Genomic DNA, 8,380 nt, shown 5'->3' on the forward strand with positions numbered 1-8,380 from the left:
CACACAAAAAAAAAAAAAAAAAAAAAAAAAAAAAAAAAAAAAAAAAAAAAAAAACTATTAGCAATCATTTATTCTACTCCTATATTACTTATTAATAGCCATAAGTTGAATTTTTTTCTGATGAATAGAACATTTGAATAACATGGAGAATTATAAATAATCATAATATTTTTACCATTCATCATTGTCATTGTAAACATTTCCATCTATTGACCCATCTGGTAGGATAGCCACATGTATAAAAGTTTTAATCTTTAATAATAGGAAAAAATATTACTCAGCTCCTACTGGCCAAAGAAGAACACTCATAGCTTTATTTAGAACCTTTTGAAGCTATAACTGTAAAGAAATGTGCATTTCAGAAAAAGAGATAAGGTAAATAAATATTTTTAAAATGCTCACATATGGTTTTAGTATATTGATAATATGGCATAGTTTTACTTATGCTGTGGCCAACCAATATCTTGAGCATATATTCCAACAATTTAACAGTAATATGATTTACATGTAAATCTTTCATCATTATTTGATGTATATAATACTGAGGTAATGATTATAGCTGACATCTAACTTCCTATCATATACTAAGCTCTGTTTCAAGTATTGTGTGCATTTTCTCATTTAATTTTGAGGAAGGTATTAATTTTACAGAAGTTTACTGAGTCACTAGGTTTGATAACTTGCCTCTGACCCCAAATTTAATAGGCGATAGAGAGGGCACATGAAGCTTGGTCAGTCTAGATTACACTTAAGCACCATGTGGAAGGACCTAATTTTTTGCTTGAGAAAATTTCATTTCATTTGATTAGCAGCTGAAATAAAATCTTGTCTCCATCACTGTCTAGATATATACACTCAAGCAAATTACTTATTAAGCCATGTTTCCTTCATTTTTGAAGTGGGTATAATAGTAGTATTTCCTTCATAGGGCTCATGTGAAAAATAATTTAAATTAGATAATGGATGTAACACTATAAATGATAATCACTATTGGCCTTTTTGTTTCTTAATTTTTTTAATTTTTAATGTTTATGGGTACATAGTAGGTGCATACATATATGGAGTGTCTGAGATATTTTGATACAGGCATACAATATGTAATCATAATATCAGGATAAATGGGGTATCTATTGCCTCAAGCATTTATCATTTCTTCTTGTTCCAATTATACTCTTTTGGTTATTTTAAAACATATACTAGATTACTGTTAACTGTAGCACAACTGTTGTGCTATCAAAGACTTGATTTTATTCATTCTATCTAACTATACTTTTGTACCATTTAACTCTACTTCCTCCCATCCCAATACCCTTTCCCAGCCTCTGGTAACCATCATTCTACTTTCAATCTTCATGAGTTCAATTATGTTAATTTTTAGCTCCCACAAATGAATAATAACATGTGAACTTTATCTTTCTGGGCCTGGTGTATTTCAGTTAACATAATGTCCTCCAGTCCCATCTATGTTGCTACAAATGACAGGATCTCTTTCTTCTTTATGGCTAAATAGTACTCCATTATGTATATGTACCATGTTTCCTTTATCCCTCCATCTGTTGATGAGCATTTCAGCTGCTTCCAAATTATGACTATTGTGAATAGTGCAGCAATAAACATGAGAGTGCAGATCTTTTCCATATACTGATTTCCTTTTTCTGGGGTATGTTCCTAGCAGTGGGATGGCTAGATCATATGTTACTTCTATTTTTAGTTTTTTGAGGAAGCTTCACACTATTCTCCATAGTGGCTGTACTAATGTACATTCCCACCAATAGTTTAAGAAGGCTCCCTTTTCTCCACATTTTCACCAGCATTCATTATTGCCTGTCTTTTGTATATAAGCCATTTTAACTGGGGTGACACACCTCATTGTAGTTTTGATTTGCAATTTTCTGACGACCAATGAAGTTGAACACGTTTTTGTATACCTGTTTGCTGTTTGTATCTCCTTTTTTGAGAAATATCTATTCATATCTTTTGCCTGGTTTTTAACTGGATTATATATTCGGCATGGTGGCTCATGCCTGTAATACCAGCACTGTGGGAGGTCGAGGCTGACTGATCCCCTGAGGTCAGGAGTTAGAGACCAGCCTGACGAACATGACAAAACCCCATCTCTACCAAAAATATGAAATTAGCTTGGTGTGGCAGCACTCACTTATAATCCCATCTACTTGGGAGGCTGAGGTAGGAGAATCACTTGAACCTGGGAGGCAGGTAGAAATACATGGTAGTTTCTCAGTAAATGTTTATTGAATTAATGAATTGAATTAATGAATGATAATGAATTTCTATCATTCTTTGGTAGTTGGATTGGCTATAGAAAATTCATATTTAGGGATCCATGAATAATTGGAATTGATTTTAAAATTGATTTAAAATCACATAAAATAATTGCCATATAAAATGAAAATAATAGAGTGGAAAATATAAATAATTTTATTTGATAATAGGAAGATGTCCATTTAACTCTTAATTTTGGATAACTGCTTATGTGAACAAATAGAAAATATTGATCAAGCACCCTTTTTTTCTTTTGAAGTATATTATTAAAATTATTGACGAAAAGCACTATTGATGGTAATAAGCATTGAAAGTCAGTTATTTTCAAATGACTATATAATTATATATTTCTTAAATCACAATCATTTCAATGTTTTGATCATTTAATTTTTTATTTTAATTTTGTCTTACATAATTTCACTTAAAATTTAACAATAACATAAAATATAACATTTCAGGTATGTATACCATGTCATATCTGTGCATATTTGAAACAAATATACAATTTGAAAATATTTTTACTCTAAAATTAGTCATGTTGCTTTAATTATGATATATAGTTAAATGTTATGAATAATGTAAATGTATAATGTCAACAGACATACATATAGTATTTATACTGTACCTGATAAATAATTTAGTGATATTCAAGTGAATGAATTGATATTCCATTTAGAAGAAATTAAAATTATAGGAAATTTGAGAGTTACATTATATTATATTGAGCAACTATACGGCTCTGTTCTTCTGCTTGTGCAACTACAGACTATTGAAAAATAATAATCTAAATAAAATTAGGCAAATAACCATCCTGGTTAACGTAAACAGTTGATAGTGAAGTACCCATTTCCTGACTTACTCCCTGTTCCATTAGAATTTTTACTTTATTTGATAACATACAAATTACTTAGTTTTCTCTATTATTCTGTAATATGACTCTTTGACCATATTTGTTTCCATACATACAACTTTCTCCACAACAAAATAGCAGTAAGAATTGTGCAAATTAGTTTTCCTTGGGTTCAAAGCATGCCTTGTGTATTTACTGAGTGAGTACACCCTTCCTGCTGCCTCTTGACTCATGTTTCCCAAAGTTGAAGGTATTCTAAACATAAAATACAAAAAAAAAGTCGAAAGGAAGAACTTAAATTTCTACTATAATTAAAACTATAATTCTACCTAAGTTTCCCACAATGTAACAAATCCTACTTTTGCTATTACTACTCCAAGGCAAAAAAATATATCCTGTATTTATTTTGTAAGAGGGTGTGCTAAGTCTATTTTTAAATTAGTAGTTTCTTTAATAATGGCCTGTATGCTATTAAAAATATAAATAACCTCTTTACGCACATGTATATTTGGTTTATGTATAGCAAGACTTCACAATCACATATTTTAGTTATATTTATTTCAGAAGTTACTAAAACATGATTAAAATTTTTATACTAACAATATACAATGGTAATCAATCCCTATAGGAAAAAATCTAAGAGCAGATTTGAAAATATCTATAACTACCATGAAACACAGTTGAAATACCTTGGGATCCCAGGGCAGCTGGTTCCAGGAATCCCCCATCCCATAGCAAAATCCACTGATGTTCAAGTCCCTTATATAAAATGGCATAGTAGTTGCATAAAATCAATCCACGACCTCTCACACACTTTAAATCTCTTTAGATTATTTATAATACAATGTAAATGCTATGTAAATAGTTGTTATGCTGTATTTTAAACTTGTGTTTTTTATTTTATTTTCAAAATACTTCAGTCCACTATTGAGTGAATCCATGTATGCAGAACCCACAGCACAAAGGGCCACAGCAGTGATTACGACTTTAAAATTATTTTACTTTTGTGTATTTTCCTGTTTGAGCAGTGAGCAGTTAAAATTACTAAAGAAATTTTGGTAGTAATTAGTATCATGAAGTAGTCCTTTTTTGAAGGCTAAAAGTTTTTAAAGGCATTGTAATATTTTAAGAAAGTGTCTCTATCTGCCACAAAGGCATTATTTCAAGGCATATTATAATTTATGCTTTTACCCAGAGGACTACATGTTAATTTTTTTCAGGAGAAAGATCATCAAATTATGCCCTCTTTCTGTCCTGTAGGCCCTATAATTTAAAAGTATTCTAAGAATACATTTTGATACAATTGATATTAACAAAATAACAAATATACTTTTAATATATGCAATATATTTTCATAATAGTAAATACACTTTCAACATACATTCTTTAAATTTTTTTTTTTTTTTTTTTTTTTGAGACAGAGTCTTGCTCTGTTGCCCAGGCTGGGTGCAGTGGCCAGATCCTCGGCTCACCGCAGCTCCGCCTCCCCCGGGTTTACGCCATTCTCTCTGCCTCAGCTTCCCGAGTAGCTGGGACTACAGGCACCCGCTCACCTCGCCATCGCCCGGCTAGTTTTTTTGTATTTTTTAGCAGAGACGAGGTTTCACCGTGTTAGCCAGGATGGTCTCGATCTCCTGACCTCGTGATCCGCCCGTCTCGGCCTCCCAAAGTTCTGGGGATTACAGGCTTGAGCCACCGCGCCCGGCCCCTCATTCTTAAAATTTAATAAGAAATTGTGCTAGAAAGTCCAGTGGAAAATGCAATTCTCAATAACATTATAGTTCATTGAATTTGAAATAAACATAAAGTGGTGTAAAAGGATGAGCTTACATTCTACATTATAAAGAAAACTTGTTTTAAGTTCCAATTTTCATAAACTATATTTTCTTACACACTGAGGACCTTCATTTCATCATTTAAAAATATATTCATGTAGATATTCCTATTCAAAAAATTATTAGTCTTTTTTGTCTACTTGTATGCAATGACCTTCATATTTATTTCCAAATGATTTAAATCATAGTTATTTTGATTTTTAGCTTCATCATTTCCATTAGAAGATACAATCCAAGTATATGAAGAAGTGAAAATAATGCCATTTTAAGAGTCAAGAATTTCTGCCTGTACTAGAAAATGTGTCTGCATGCATTAGTAACTATCTTCTTTAAGTATAGTATGTTACTGAGCAGAAATGTTTTGACAACACAGGCAGCTTGCAAAGGTTAGGTGATAATTGTATGGCAGATTGCAGTTCCGTTTGTAGGGCAAAAAGAGCACAAGTGAGTTCACTACAGGTGGAGATAAAAGGCAGGAGAGTATTCAATCACTGGGTCCTGTTTCTTCAATAATACATGCTACTTTTTCCCTTCTTAATACAGGCCCATATTTTGTCATAGTGTAAAACAATGAAGTGTCTCTCTTACAATTCTATTATCTTTATGCCACAAAAGAAAGGTGACATATATTATCTGAATTTCAAACATTTATTCGTAGCATAAATCTGTCATAATTCTGGAATAAAATATTTTCCCTGACATTTGAGAGTCTTTTTGGAGCTTGCCAAATCATTGCTTTGTCCTCTACCAGAGCTCTGTAATAACATATTTGTGAAAATGATGTTTAAGAAATGACAGCAAGGTTGATAAATTGGTGCTGGGTTATTGTCATTTCCTATTCAATTTTTTTTTTTTTTTTTTTTTTTTTTTTTAGCTGTTTCATACCAAAGAAATGTTATGGGAAATAGCTTTTTATCCATGTAGTAGGAAATGAATCCAAGTCTACATTGACTGTTAGCTGAGAAATTAGGTATAGGTCTCTTGAATCAGGCTGAGATGTCAAGCCTATGAATGGAATAATAAATCAGAAGTGAGCTAAGATTGATCTTCTACAATTATATCAAAAGTTTCTAAAATCACTAAAGAAATTCAAACATATTACAATGACAATGCTACCATTTTAATTGTAATGGTTGCAGGTATCGATTTAGACTTTTGATTAGGTAAGAATGGTTGACAAGAGTTACTTGGAAAATCTGTTAAAACACAGAAAACTAGACCGCAGTCTAAGAGTTTCTGATTCACTGGTTCCTGTGTGGGGCCTCAAATTTTTATTTTTAATGTGATTTCTAAGTGATGCTGATGCTACTGTTTTGGGGATCACACTTCGAAAATCACTGAAGAATTCATTGACAAGTGAACTCTGGAAGCTAAAAATCACTTGTCTTCAAATAGAAGATAGTATTAATTCATAAATTATATAAATCATAGGAAAACATTTAGGGATTATCTACAACTTTTAGGCAATGTTTACCTGAAAAATGAAAATTTATAAATACATATTATATATTGAACTCAGGAGGTGGAGGTTGCAGTGAGCCAAGATCAGCCCATTGCACTCCAATCTGGGTGACAGAGCAAGATTCCGTCTCAAAAAAAAAAAAAAAAGGATAATAACAGGGACATATCACAACCCAGCTGACTTCAGAGAGGCCTTTAAGTCAGGCCCATAGTAGAGGACATATTTTTCTAGTAGCCAGAAAGCTTAATAATCTCTTCATACTGACCTCAGCCCATTACATTCCTAGAAATTTAATATCAAATTCTTACCCTTTTGGCTGTTTTTCTCTAGTTTCTGTATATACCATCAGCACCTTTGCCAACACATTCTTTTAATTGTTTATCAGATAGGGTATGACACTATTTACTAGGCTACAAATTTACATTTACTAATTCTCTTAAGACTCCACCTGGGCCACTATGATAGGCTTTTGAGGAAACCTCAAATTCTTTAGTTTCCCACACATTTAGGGTTTTGGATGTGGCTGCTTGTAGCAATGGCTAAACTCTCCCATTATAACTATTTTTCCAGTAATTTCATTTGTAGAGGGTTGCCCAATCTTATTTTGTGGAATAGCTTACAATCCTCATGTTAGGGGCTAAATTGTGTCTCACCAGAATGTATATGTTGCAGCTTTAACCACCAGCATGTCAGAATGTGACAGTATTTGGAGATAGGGCCTTTAAGGGGGTGATTAGCTTAAACAGGCCATTAGGGTGGGTCCCCAACCAACCTGATTTATGTCTTATAAGAAGAGGCAATGTGGACACAAGAAGAGTCACTAAGTGTGCACAACTGCAGAGGAAAGACCATGTGAGAACACAGAGAGAAGATAACCATCTACAAGCTAAGGAGAAAAGCTTAAGGATAAACCAAAACTGCCAATGCTTTGATCTTGGACTTCTAACCTCTAGAACTATAAGAAAATACGTTTCTGTTGTTGAGCCACCCAATTTGTGGTACTTTGTTATGGCAGCCATGGCAAACTAATACACCATATCATTTCTGATTATGAAATCATTCAAACACTGCATGTCACAATGGTTGACATAAAGGAAAGGACAGGCTGGAGGGGAGGAGAAGGGAAGGGGGGGTGGGCATGGGAGGGGAGGGGAAGGGAAGAAAACAGGTATAAAATCAGAGATGATGGCTAAGACTGACTCTCTCTCTCTCTCTCTCTCTCTCTCTCGTCCTCTCTCTCACACACATATACATACAACCTAAGAAAATGTCACCCAACAAAAATGTACTCCCAGTAGAACAACGATTTATAGATTGAGTACCTGTTTTTGAATTCGATAGTGATTGAGAAGACACTTGTAACATATTAACAGTTTCTTTAGAACTAAGAAGTGTCACGTTCTATCATTTGAAATTAGGAGATGGGATTTTAAAACAGCTGTGTTCTAGATTGCTGTTTCCAACATGGCAAAAACATCTCCTGGAGTTAGGTGACATTTAAAAAGATAAGGAAACGACTGTAGTCTTCTGCTACTCAGTAATACTTTGGAACTGGGCAGAGATTCGTGAAGTACTCTTGCAAAACGAAGTGCATAAACATGAAACATTTCTGTCACAGTACACAGAACAAAAAGAGCAAAAACAAAGACTGGTGTCAATCTCAATGACATTCAGGTTTGCCATAGTGGAGCAAGTAGTGTTAGAAAATATTCAACAAAATGTTTTTACTTTGCGGATGTCAAATTCATAATTTCAAAATAGATCCTTAAGTTGTAGCAGTATTTTCATTTTAACTTTTGTGCATAGTAACATATCCCTCTAATAAACAGTGAAACATACTATTTGCAATTGTGCTACTACATTAAACTTATGTATTATTTGCTTAATCATAAAAAAAGTCACAAGCATATATTACTAAAGTGTGTTTAGGCTAATACTAGTAACACTTTA

This window comes from Rhinopithecus bieti, unplaced genomic scaffold (assembly GCF_001698545.2).
Source record: "Rhinopithecus bieti isolate Rb0 unplaced genomic scaffold, ASM169854v2 scaffold_2431, whole genome shotgun sequence".
NCBI lineage: Eukaryota > Metazoa > Chordata > Mammalia > Primates > Cercopithecidae > Rhinopithecus > Rhinopithecus bieti.